Raw genomic sequence first — 13944 nt, forward strand, 5'->3', positions numbered from 1 at the left:
ACTGCTGTGTGCCTCCGGAGTCGCAGGGGGCGATCACCGCCTAGCTGGGAAGCGGAGATCAGGGCTCTGCCTTTTTCCTGGTTCCAGATCCCAAACCCGAGAGGCACACTGGCCTTCCCAATTCAGTCAACGTCCCGCCTACCCCTTGCTCCCAGAATAGCAATGGGGCAGTGGACTCTACGTGCTATTTCCTGTGCTCTCTGCCTGATTGAAAAGACCCCACCTAATCTGAGACTGATGTGTTGATTCTTCTTTCCTAACTCCGGTCTCCTCACTCATCATCTAGCCCCACCCGACTAAAATTTCCCAGAAAACTAATATCTTTCTCATTGATAAAGTTTTCCCCTCTGGAGTTTCCTTAAAAAACAATTTTTTTCTCTCTCTCGAGGTATTAGGTCTCATATTAATTCCCTAGTACAAATGCAATATGCAGAAAAGTCCTTTAGACTGGGAGTCACGTTATTGCTTATGAGTGCTGGTCTGTTTTCAAATGAGTTATAGAATGCAGAGTCGAGTCAACCTGGGGTCCTGGAGAGAATTGGTCCATTTAATTAGAGGTCTGTTGGAATGCTCACTGGCAACAGCACTGGAAAGAATTGTGGTGCTTCCGCCAGTATCCATTCTTTTCTATTATGGTAATTTTACTTTGTTAATTTAGGCAATCTGAAAATGAAAGGTTGGATGCAATTCACAAGGCACAATATTTCTAGATTATCATTCAATTGCGACCCCCACCCCCTTCCCCATGCCCACTCTCACCATCACTTCCAAAGGTGGTGAACTCGGATCTCAAGCTGTACTTTTTCAATTTCAGGATACAGCCTGAAGGACAAAGCTGTTGAGTTCTAGAAAGAGATAACTTAAATGTAAGTAAACTTATTTACCAACTACTCAGACAAAATCATAAGCTCAGCAGCAAGAACAGAATGTATATTGTTTAATATATTGAGCAGGAGGAAAGATGGCTGTTTGCCAGATATGTGATCCATTAACCTCTGTAGCTCATTGTTGGCAACAATAGCATACAATCACATCCTTATGTTTGAAAGACAAGGGATTGTTTTTTCCCCATCTCAAAATCACAATGACACATTATAGTCTAAAAGAAACCTCAAACAATAAAAGTAATAAGAAAGGAAGAAACACAATTTGCTTTTTTCTGAACAAATGTTGCTGTTCTGTTTTTCTGGAGGGGAAAAATGCTGATAAGCAATAAAGTCTGCAAAAGCATGACAATAGATTTTGAAGAATGCATCGATCCATCTATCAGTCCTTTCAATTAGTCAACTTTATTTAAAATGTTTATTTATATTACCTTTTTATTGGTATTCATTCTTTCTTTTGTGCCAGGAAGATTACTGAGGAGGACGATGGGGTGAGATGAATCTAGTTTCTCATAATTCTATCTTGCTTCAGGTTTATGTTTGGCAGGAGAGGAACAATCAGCAGCCCGTGCTTTCTCAGCAGTCCTAACTTCTCCTCAGAGAATCCTTAGCTCTGTAGCTGACGCACTAAGACATTGTCACAGTGATTTTGCCTAGCTTGTGCAAGATCACACCTGGGGCTGGGAGCAGGTACAACCCCAGAAACTGTGAAGCAAAGCTCTGGAAAGGCTTTCTACCTAGCCTTGGGTTGGAGGATTAGATCAGGGTATATGCACTTTCAGCGTGTACTGCTCTTCAACTCCTCCAACAGTGTGGCTTTCTTGCTAGGTAAAGCGCAGAGGAGGGTGGGTGGGTGTCTAACATTTTTAGTAGAAACATTTCAGTATTGTGCAAAATTAAACAAATAAAACTAAACACTGGATGAAGAGGCACAGCCAAAAAATCTTTTTAGAATGCAGTTTTGAAAATGGTCACAGATGCATTGGTTTGGTTTAGTCACCAAAGCCAAATAAAGTGCACAGTAATAAAAACATCTGGTTAATTAGTTTTCATTTGGTAAAGAATATATTTTTTCTGAGCATCATCACACTCTCTTGTCTCATAAAGATGCAACCGTTAAATATTGTTCAGCTTACGGTTTCAAATGTAGGCTGTCCTTTCAGTAAAGTATAGAAATGTTTGTCATTATTAGAAGGTATTTGACTTGTTTTCCAACTATATCTTTTTTTTTTAAACGAGCTAATCACTGACATCTAGACTCAGTTGGTTAAGTAAATATTTATTTAAAGGAACTCTTTTTGTGCCAACCACTGGAAACCAAAAGATGAATAAAAGAAGCCTCTGCTCTCATAGGGTGAGTTCAGTAATCACTAGGTTTATCAGGTGTAGGTCTGGTTCAACAGGAGTCCTTACCTTTTGCAGAAATGAGCCCCTGAGCCCACATCTCCATGCTCCATCACTGTATTTGAATGTCCCTGTATGAAAGTTCTGGTTTTCTGTTGTGCTAGGAAATGTTTAGCAGTCAGAGGCCTAAAAGTGTAAGGCCACACCTGAATATAAGAAAACTATTTCTTATGGAAGAGGTGGGTCCACAGATCTGATGTCAGAAACGATGAGGACGGTCAAGAGGATTTAACAACTCTCTAGGTCCAGACCAATGCTGGCTAATAGAAGCGTCATGCAAGCACAAATGTGAGCCACATGTACAATTTTAATTCTATATAGCTCATTTAAAAAGTAAAACAGGTAAATTTAATATTATATTTTGTTTAACTTAATATATCTAAGATATTATAGTTTTGACATATGATCAAGATATAATTATTAGTGAAATATTTTACATTATTTTTTTCACATGGTGATGGGCAGAATGGGTCCCACACCCTAATTCTTGGATCCTGTAAATATGTTACATTATGTGGCAAAATAGACTTTGCAAGATGTACAGTAATTAAATTACAGACCTTAAAATGGGGAGGTTATCCTGTATTGTCTTGAGTGGGCCCAACCTAATCACACGAGTTCTTAAAACCAGAACATTTGCTCAGGGGACAAGCAGAAGAGATGTGACACAAAGAGAAGTCAGAGAGATTCAAAGCATGAGAAGGATTTAACATGCTTGAAGATGGAAGGGCCAATGGGACAAGGAATGCAGGTGGCCTTTAGCTTAGTGAGCTCCAGAAATGAGACCCCTACCCTATAACCACAAGGAACTGAATTCAGCCAACAACCTGAGTGATCTTGGAAGCAGATTAATCTGCAGAGTCCCCACAGAAGAATGCAGTGCTAATGGCACCTTGGTTTTGTCCTTATAGGACTAAGCAGAGGGCTTACCTGAACCAACTGTACCAGGACTTCTGGACTACAGGACTGTGATAATAAATGGATGTTTTAAATCATTAAATTTATCATAATTTTTTACAGCAGCAATGTAAAACTCATACATGTACTGAGTCTTGAAATCTGGTGTGTATTGTACACTTACAGCCCATCTCTATTTGGACTCTCCACATCTCAAGTATTCATTCAATAGCCACATGTGGCTAATGGCGATCATATTGGACAGTGCAACTCTAGACCAAGCGGAGTAAGATGTCTAGAAAGTGCTAGATCTGTAGGCTAACCGTAATGTCCCTATGTGGAGAGAGAAGAGGTGCAAGGAAGGGAGGAACTGGCAAGATCTCCCCTGATTCCCCACCCATGACCCATGTGAATGGGGGTAATCTTGCTCATACAGGACACAAGCTAAATCTTACAAGTGAGACCATCAAAATTCACTGAATTCTGATATTTTTACTTTTATTACCTTGAGGCTAGTAATAAAGTCTTTTTGAATATTCCGTTTTTGTGTCAGTTAAGTTTTGGAGCAATCAAGAGAAGAGTCGTTGCTTCTCCTTTTCTTCATGCTTAATGTAGAGCATCATTTATTTCCAGTATTATGGTGTGGGGGAGAGTAGGCAAGGGTAACCATGAAAGGTCTCTAGGAGAAGAGGAATTATGTGGATTGATTTAGCAGGCCTAGGAAGGCTGTTCCCCCCACCAGAGAAATTGTTTTCAGTATCAATCTTCTGAGATCTACATTTTATTTTTATTAAGAAGGCAGCATGTTTTACAATTCTAATTGCATTCCATGTTTAGCTTTCTAAAATCATCTTTTACCATCTTCCTTAATAGGTAGGAATGTAAGCTCTTACCCTATAAAACCTAGAACAGGAACTAACTACTGTAATCTGGGACCATTTTAGGAAGGTTTTGCCAAAGAGCTGTAGACCTGAACTGGGTTTAAAGAAAAAAAATGGAACCTAGACCATGAGAGAGTAGAAGGAGGACTTTCAAGGCTGCAAGGAGCAGTTGGGGTAACAGTATAAAGACCAGAAAATGAATGGTAGGTTGATTGGCTGATAAAAAGCTCCTTTGACTATAGCAAAAAGCTTTTGTAAGGAAAGCTGTAGCTGATGTTAAAGAGGGAAAGGTTAGTTAGCTCTAGATCTGCTCTGTTCAATATGGTAGCCACTAAGTACATGTGGCCATGAAGCTCTTGAAATGTGACTGGTCTGTGAGTATAAAATACATACTGGTCTAGGAAAAAAAGGTAACAGTGGCTTGAACTAGGTGTAAAGGCATGGATGGTCTTCAGATATATTTCAAGGGCACAGCCATAGGACTTGCTGATAAATTGAATGCAGTGAAGCAAAGTAAGGAACCAAGGATGACTTCTAGATTTGGAACAACTGGGTATATGTTGTTACTATTTACTGAAAAGGGAAATAATAGGGTAGTAACAAGGCTTGGTGAAGCAAGGTCCCCACCAAGAGGATGCATTAGGCATCCAGATAGAGATGTCACTTAAGGAGGCAGATATATCAGTTCTGAGGTTTGAGAAAGTCTGGGGTTAGAGATATGAATTTGGAAGTGATCAGCATACGGAAGGTGTTCAAAGCACCCAGTGGGTGGGAAAGAAAATAGAAGGAAGCCCTGGTGATTGGGAAGGAGGGAAGGAAGAGCATAGATAGAAGACTGAAAAGAAATTGCCTGGCCAATTAAAGGCAAACTAAGAGTCTGGCAACTCAGAAGTCAAGAGAAGAAAGCATTTCAATGAGGAGGTAGTGGCCCCTATGTCAAATACTGCTCAGAAGTCAATAAAAGGGAAATAGGGACACCTGTATTGAGTTTGGCAACATTGGAGATAATTAGTGACCTTTACAAGAGAAGTTTCAATGGCAAGGTTAAAGCCAAACTGAATTGAGTTGAAAAGTGAATGGGAAATGAGAAAGTAGGGAAGTGAAGGCAGACAGTGTTTTGAGAAATTTTTCTTTAAAGAATTGCAAAGAAATGGGGGCATAGTCCAGAGAGGGATATGGGACCAAGGGATGTTTTGTTTTAAGATGGGAGGTACTAGAACATCTTTGTATAATGATAGAAATAGTCCAGTAGAGAAGGGGAGAATGAAGAGAATAATTGAAGATGAAGTCCTTGAGTAGGGTAGAAAAAAGGGGGTGTGGACAAGTGGAGGTGTTGGTTTCTCAGGAGCAGGCACCATCGTTCCCTCATAAACAAAAGGAAGACAGGAGTTGTAGAACCAGATGAAAGAATATGTAGACCTAGTCAAGAGAAGGTGAAGGAGTTGTTCCCATTTTCTCAAAATATGAGTCAAGGAGTAATATTTTAGAGAAAGGAAGTAATGGAAAACTGAGGAGCGAGGAAAAATCATGGAATAGTGATTTCAGAGAGTGAGAAGTCAAGCTTCCTAGAAGAAAACAAGAAATTAGTTTGGGGAGTGTTGACTGCTATTTGAGGTTTGAGGTCCTGAATTTCCTATGAAATCAGTGAGGCCAGTTAGATAATTTTCTCCAAGAATAATCAGCTGATAAAGTATACATATGGAGAAGCCAAGCAAGTGGTTGCATTCTGCCAAACTGGGAATATTTTAAGCAGCATGGAACATGGGAGTTGAGACTGTCTGCAAAAGAATTGTTATAGGGATAGATCATGGTATTCAACCTGGCTACAGAGGGAAGTGGAGTCAGGAGGTTGAGATGATCAGTGAAAAAGTAGTGAGGTCAAGGGCTTCATTTCAATTTTAAGAGTGATTCAGTCTGGCAAGTAGGAGTTGGGACAAATTGGGGAAGGAGGATCTTAATTTTTATAGGCAGGGTATTTCTATGCAGAGTCTAAAAGGAGAAAATTAGGGAGTCAGATCAATCTAGATTCAACTTACATTTATTGGAATCGAATGTGTGCTACACACTGTACTGGGCACTTTCCTGTTATTTCATTTAATCCTCACAATATCCCTGTGCTTTGGGTAAGATAAATCCTTGTTTTATAGATGAGAAAATAAAACAGAGATGATTAAAAAAATAAATACAATTTAAAAAATAAAATACATACTGGATTTCAAAGTCTCAGTGTAAAAAAAAACTTGTGAAATATTTATTAATAATTTTATATTAATTGTTGAAATGATAACCTTTTGGATACCTTGGATTACATAAATTATGTTATTAAATTATTATTACTTTATTTATTTATTTTTTAAATTAATTAATTTATTATTATTATTATTATTTTTGCAGTATGCCGGCCTCTCACTGTCGTGGCCTCTCCCATTGCGGAGCACAGGCTCTGCACACGCAGGCTCAGCGGCCATGGCTCACGGGCCTAGCCGCTCCGCGGCATGTGGGATCTTCCCGGACCGGGGCACGAACCCGTGTCCCCTGCATCGGCAGGCGGACTCTCAACCACTGCACCACCAGGGGAGCCCTATTATTACTTTTTTTTAAAAAGCTTTTTAAATAGAGCTACTAGAAGATTTTAAATTACACATGTAGCTTGCATTATACTTCCACTGGCCATCACTGCTCTAGACTAAGTGCTTCTTATACTTTAATGTACATACGAATCACTGGGGAATCTTGTTAAAATGCACATTTAGAAACTCCCAGGTAAACCGCTGTCACTGGTCCTTGGACCACACTTTGAATATCACAATGATGATTGACAACTTCACCTGCAATATAGAACCCTTCAGGAATTTTAAAAAAATATCACAATGACCAGATTGCTGCACCCAAAATTAATTAAATAGGAATCTCTGAAGTTGTGACCTGAGGATAACTATTTGTTATAGCTCTCTAGGAGGTGATTTTAAAATATTACAAATTTCAGAACCACTGCGTTAGAAGCTCTTGAATAGAGGTGAACTAATTTAAACTTTATTCTGTAGAAAATGGAGAAGTTTATATATCAGGTGCAATTAATTTGTCACTAGCAAATATTCATTTATTCATTAAGTGAGTGTAATTACTATATGTAAGTCATGGTGACTTATATCCTGCCTTCTAGAAGCTTAGAAACTAGAAGCTTAGTTACAGAGATAAGATACCTACTTAAATAATAGCAAAGCAACATAGCATAGGTTCAGCATGACTGGTATAGATATTAAGAGTTATAGGAGTCCAGAAAAGGAAGAGTTAGTCTTGGATGGGATAATTAGTGAATCTTCCTGGAAGAACTGATGTGTAAGAAAGATCTGATACAGGGGTTCTCAAACTATAGAATGCATCAGAATCTTCTCGGGTGACCAGGGCAAGGCCACTATTGTCATGGAACACTGCTGCCAATATCACCCCTGCCACACTATGAATGAATTGTAAAACCATCCTGCTTCTCTGTCCCAGTAACTCAAGTTCAAAGTCCCCAGTGGGAGGCTGACTAACTGAGCCCAGACCACATGCTGGATCCAGCCTAGGCTGCCAGAAGCCACAGGCTATGCACAACTTTTCACCAACACTGCACACAAAGGAACTTTTTCCAAAAGCAGGGATAAAGATGCAAGTCTGCTCAGCCTGCCCCCAAACTCCTCACCCTACCCTTGCCAAAGCCAAATCAAAATGAAACAAAACCAAAAAACCCCAAAACAGCCAATTAAAGAAGCAAAATGTCTACCACAGGTAGTATTACTCAAAACGTTGACATATATGAGGGGGGACTTGATTTTGACAAATTCAGTTTTAGATTGTTAAGCTTGAGATTATGATGTTTAACTCAAGTAGTGTTGCCCATTTACTTTGGGGAATGAGGCAAAGGCTAGAGAAGTTTGCTTAGGTGTCATCTGCATAGAGGTAAAGATAGAGAACAAATGTGAGCTTCAGGAGGCTGAATGTAGAAGGAGAAGCTCTGGACAAAGACTCTTATAATATCCTCATACTTCTGGGACTAAAGGAGCAGTAAAAAGGGGTGTTGCATTATCTCTCAACAGCTATTAACCCTCCAACCAGCTCAGATTAGAAGAGTTAAATAAGACTTGCTATGGTAGTAGTTCTCAGAGTTTTTAATATGCCGATTTGTATTATGAAGCTCTCATTATGCTACACTTCCAAATATCATTTGACTATGGAACTTTCTTGAGAAACTAGTGATATATTGAAGACATTTTGGGAAACAATAGGCTAGAATTATCTGGAACCAGAAAAAGACAGAAAGATCTTAGAGAAATGTCCAGGGGGAGAAACAATAGTCCAGAATCCAGATTATTCTGACAATTCTGATGCCTGTTATTCCACTGTTATAGGAGATGGGTTTAATAGTATGGGGATTAGTGGTACTGAATTCTGTTTTACCCCCATGTCCCCCAAATGCACAGTGCTTGGTAAATGGAGGCACGCCATACGTATTTGTTGAGTGAATAAATAGGAGAATAGTTAAGAAAAGCCCTTTATCTTGTCAATATGGAGGTCACAAGTAACCTGCAAAAGCATTGTTTCAGAATAATGGTGAGGTGGGTTGGAGGAGGCATCCACCTGCTAAGGATTTCTCAAGTGATTCCTCAAGGATCTCTGGCAGAGACTGAATTGTCTCCCCCATCATCTGTTTCTCTCTCTTTTTCTTGGTAATATAACAAGAGTGACCATATAATTTATCATCTGAACTAGGACACTTGAGAGAGAGAAGGGGGGAGCTATTAATAATTATGCCAGGACAACACACACAAAATAGACTTTCAGGCAAACTGGGACAAATGGTCATCTTAAAAATAATTCCTGGGCTTCCCTGGTGGCACAGTGGTTGAGAGTCCACCTGCCAATGCAGGGGACACGGGTTCGTGCCCCAGTCCGGGAAGATCCCACATGCCGTGGAGCGGCTGGGCCTGTGAGCCATGGGCGCTGAGCCTGCGCGTCCGGAGCCTGTGCTCCGCAACGGGAGAGACCACGACAGTGAAAGGCCCGCGTACCGCAAAAAAAAAAAAAAAAAAAAAAAAAAAAAATTCCTACTGTATGCTAACACGTATATATGGAATTTAAGAAAAAAAAATGTCATGAAGAACATAGGGGTAAGACAGGAATAAAGACACAGACCTACTAGAGAATGGACTTGAGGATATGGGGAGGGGGAAGGGTAAGCTGTGACAAAGTGAAAGAGCGGCATGGACATATATACACTACCAAACGTAAGGTAGATAGCTAGTGGGAAGCAGCCGCATAACACAGGGAGATCAGCTCGGTGCTTTGTGACCGCCTGGTGGGGTGGGATAGGGAGGGTGGGAGGGAGACGCAAAAGGGAGGGGATATGGAAACATATGTATATGTATAACTGATTAAATTTGTTATAAAGCAAAAAATTAAAAAAAAAAAAATTCCTGACTTTTAGCTGAACACTTGACTGTTAGGAATAAAGACTGCCTTGCCCAACCTCTCTTGTATTTATGGGTAACAATGTGACTAAAATGTTACTAGATCACAGTGGTTAGTTTTCCCCCAAAATTTTTACAGAGGTACGCATATCTTGACCAGCGTGTGTTCTCATTTATCAAAGCAGATGGTAGAAGATGGTTTCAGAAGGTTGCACGTGGAATGTATCTTTTTTTGCGTTACGCGGGCCTCTCACTGTTGTGGCTTCTCCCGTTGCGGAGCACAGGCTCCGGCCGCGCAGGCTCAGCGGCCATGGCTCACGGGCCTAGCCACTCCGCGGCATGTGGGATCTTCGCGAACCGGGGCACGAACCCGTGTCCCCTGCATCGGCAGGCGGACTCTCAACCACTGCGCCACCAGGAAAGCCCTGGAATGTATCTTTTTTTAAATGGAAGTATAGATCATTTACAAAGTTGTGTTGGTTTCTGGTAGAGCAAAGTGATTCAGTTATATATGTTTTATATATATATATATAATCTGAATATATATAATCTGAAAAGAACTTTACAGATTCTTTTCCATTATAAGTTATTATGAGATATTGAATATAGTTCCCTGTGCTATACAGTAGGTTCTTATTGTTTATTTTATATATAGTAGTATATATCTGTTAATCCCAAGCTACCAATTTATCCCCCCCCCTTAGTGACCATAACATTGTTTTCTATGTATCTTTAATGGTCTGTTTCTCCTTCCAGCTGGCTGGAATGTGGTTATTCTGGTTAGAGCTTTAGCAGCCATCTTGAATAATCCTGTGCTATTCTGGAGTTTTCTGTTACTTGTGGTTGAACCTAATCCCAATAGATAAGACCTTATACCAAAGCTGCCTAAAACCAATATAATAAGAGCCACAAATGCAAACCACATATGTAGTTTTACATTTTCTTGTAGCCATTTTAAAACATAAAAAAAGAACAGGTGAAATTAATTTTAATAATATATTTAAATAAATGTGTCCAAAATATTATTTTTTCAGAATGTAACCAATATGAAAAAATATTAATGTGATATTTTATATACTTATGTTTTATGCTAAATCTTCGAAATCCCATGTGTGTTTTGCACTTACAGCACATCTCAATTTAGATTAACCACATTTCAAGTGTTCAATAGCCACATGTGGCTAGTGACCACCATATGGGACAACACAATTTTATACCATGAATAACCTCCTCTCACCCATGTATTTTCTATCTCTCCCTCTCCTCTTGCTTCTCTTCAATAGATAAACATAGATAAAATTCTGTATCTTCCACAACAACAATAAAACCCTGTTTCATTTCTTACTTCCCAGAAGTGATTTCTCCATTGTTTTTCTTCCCTTCACAACTCTATTTAATTGAGTTTGCAATATCAGGTAACTGTGTTCTTGGAATAATGACAGAATGTTGTCCTTCAGGATACCTTTTGATAAATTGGGTCTCTGGGTGTTGATCAACCATAAGCAATCTATTTTTAGAACGATCCCCTAGCAAATTGAACCCCTAGCTATCAGGAGTTGTTAATATCAGGACCAAAACCCACTATGCTTTGTCACCAGTTGCCACAAGGAATTGGTTAAATAATTTTTTTTGCAAATGATTTGAGAAAATCGCTTCTAGTAGAATCAAGGTTACCCCTCTAATGATGACAGTCTTCCCTTCTTTGAGACATATGCTGAAGAGTGGGAGAGAAAAGAGAACTGTTAGAGCTGGCCACTTGGGAATTGAACCTAAACTGGGTACTCCCTGGAAGGGTAATGGATGCATACATTGACTACCACGTGTGGGACGATGGAAAAGTGACTTCCAGCAGCTGGGCTTTATAGAGTACAGCATAACCTCAGTTATCCAGTGTAGTGTTCAAGCAACAGGAAATGTGTCAGATACAAAAGGAAAAAAATTGTGTATCTTATAGGAAAGATACTGAGATTTGAGCATTTTGAATGAGTGAGTTAAGAAGAACCAAAGACGTGAAGGTTATAGCGGATGAGCTATGATTGATTAATTCTCCAGCAGGAGGGAAAAAGCCTTCTGGCTTGATGGTGGTGTATATAAAAGGTCAGCCTTTTCATGTAGGCGCCAAGAAGCTCACACAACATGACAGGGATCCAATGAGGTAAGAAATAAGAAAGGCAGAGAGAAGGGGAAAGCAAGCAAAGAAGATTGTATATGGAGCTGAAGTGGTGGTAACAAAGACAGAAGTAGTAGCAAAGGAGGCTAACAAATGTCACCAGCTCTTGTGGGCAGTGGAAAGAATGATGCAGGGGTGAAGGAGTCTAATGGGTGTCAGGGTGCCACGTGCACTTAAATCTTCACACACAATATTTCTGGGAAAAAAATCTCTTATGCCGACTGTAATCATTTGTTTCTTTGTTAATTTACTTACTTCCCTGTGGTTGTCTAATCTGTACCAGAGGTTTGCTCTCTCTTGGTCTATGTGCTCTCAGTGACTTAGGTAAAGTCGGTGGATGATGTGGATGATGCTGCCAAACTTAAGACCTAAACCACAGTCCATTGGCCAAGAAAAACAAAGTAAGGAGGAAGAGAAAGAAGAAGACCATCATAAATATTTTAGTTATCCAGAAGTCATTTATCTAGCCTCCTTAACTGTGCATACTCTAGCTAAGAACAAAGGAGTAAGCAAAAACACATCTGAAAATCTAGATAGATGATGCCAAGACCACACAGTAACTTTCATGCGATTTACTCATTGAAAACTCCCCAGGGGGCTTCCCTGGTGGCGCAGTGGTTGAGAGTCTGCCTGCCGATGCAGGGGACACGGGTTCGTGCCTCGGTCCGGGAAGATCCCACATGTTGCGGAGCAGCTGGGCTCGTGAGCCATGGCCACTGAGCCTGCACGACTGGAGCCTGTGCCACTGGAGCCTGTGCTCCGCAACGGGAGAGGCCCCAACAGTGAGAGGTCCGTGTACCAAAAAAAAAAAAAAACAACAAAACTCCCCAGGCTCCAGAAGCATGGCACCACTTTCTCTTGTCTTAACTGTGCCAGACTTTGCTCTGCCCAGTGGGCCCTTCCTGCAGAGCGTGGATGTTGCCTCAACCCAGCCCGCTGGTCAGCTACTACTGTGCCATCAGGGTGAAGCGGGCAGCTCACGTACCATTTGTCATCCTTTCCTTATGTTGTTACTAAGGATATTTTATTCTTATTTCTAAATAAGTCTAACAATCATGGTTAGTATTTTCTATGCTGATTGAAAACCAGAACAGCAAAATCAGGTAGGAGAGGGCAATAGCCAGAGGTGACAGGTGACCTTGAGGGAGGGGCAGAAAAGCTGTATGAACATCATCTCCAACCAAAAAGCAGGTGGCCCATTCCATGTCAGAGTGAGTGTATGTGGTTTGGCAGGGAAGTGGAGGGACTTTGGCATAAGACAGGTCCAGGTTCAAGTTACAGCTCTTCTGCTGGTAGCTGTGTGATTTGGGGCAGGTATTTGAGTTATCTGAGCCTCAGCTTTTTCATTTCTAAAATAGAAATACTAATATTACCTTCTTACTCAATTATTGTGAAGATTAAATATATAAGAAACAACAAGTTGGACGGAATTATCTTTTTCCTCCCTTTGCTCCCAGAGATGAGTAGGTTCTTGGGTTATTGCTGAATTTTATAACTTAAGATAGTGCTTATTAAACTCATACTATATTATGGATTGTATAATACATAGTGCTAGGCACTGGGACATAGAAATATATGAAAAACAGTCAATGCCATCAAGGAACTGAGAGTTATCTGGGTAGAAAGACTGTAAAACACAAGTTAGACGGTGGGTAAAAGTGCACCAATAGAATCAGGAACAAGTAATTGAAGCAGTACTAGCGGCAGCATCGGGTGGATGGCAACAATTTATTGGGAGGAGGCATTGTATATATAGTGATGATAGTCCTGAATTATCAAGGAAACAGAAATTGTGTTTAATAAACTATGTTTAAAGAGGCAGGATATGAGTAATCTTGTTTTGAAATTTTTCCATTTAAGCTGATTAGAGCTAAAAAATAAATTTCCATGGTTTAGTTTGGTGGAAAACTCATTAACTTCTAGTGGAACATCTTATCTGTTGGTCTGTCAAATAAATGAGGCATTGTTAAAATGCCAGATGAAAAAGGCAAAAGAAAAAAGGAAGAAAGTAATGGAGAAAGGATTGAGAAAGAAGCAGAAAATATTATGCTGCCAGAGCTACCTCCTGAGTATCAGTGTTTTCTAAGTGCATCCTTCTTGCTGTTTCATTTAATCTTCACAGACACCCTGTCCAGTTGGTGAAACAGATATTGTTCTCTGTTTGACAGATGACGAAGTTGAAAATGTATGAAGCTATTTCTTGTCCTAATTCACATATTGAGTAAGTCACACATCTAGAAAGAAGAACCCACATTTTC

At 40.0% G+C, this 13944-nt stretch overlaps 1 long non-coding RNA gene across 1 annotated transcript in view; it reads left to right on the plus strand.

Moving 5' to 3' along the window:
- The window catches only part of LOC308626434, a 131117-nt gene that overhangs the window by 1096 nt on the left and 116077 nt on the right, over window positions 1-13944 (plus strand). Inside the window, exon 2 of the long non-coding RNA XR_014017250.1 lies at window positions 815-866. This is a non-coding gene — a long non-coding RNA (uncharacterized lncRNA). The remainder of the gene's footprint in view (window positions 1-814; window positions 867-13944) is intronic.

This window comes from Mesoplodon bidens (assembly GCF_964165515.1).
Source record: "Mesoplodon bidens genome assembly, chromosome: 12".
Lineage (NCBI taxonomy): Eukaryota > Metazoa > Chordata > Mammalia > Artiodactyla > Ziphiidae > Mesoplodon > Mesoplodon bidens.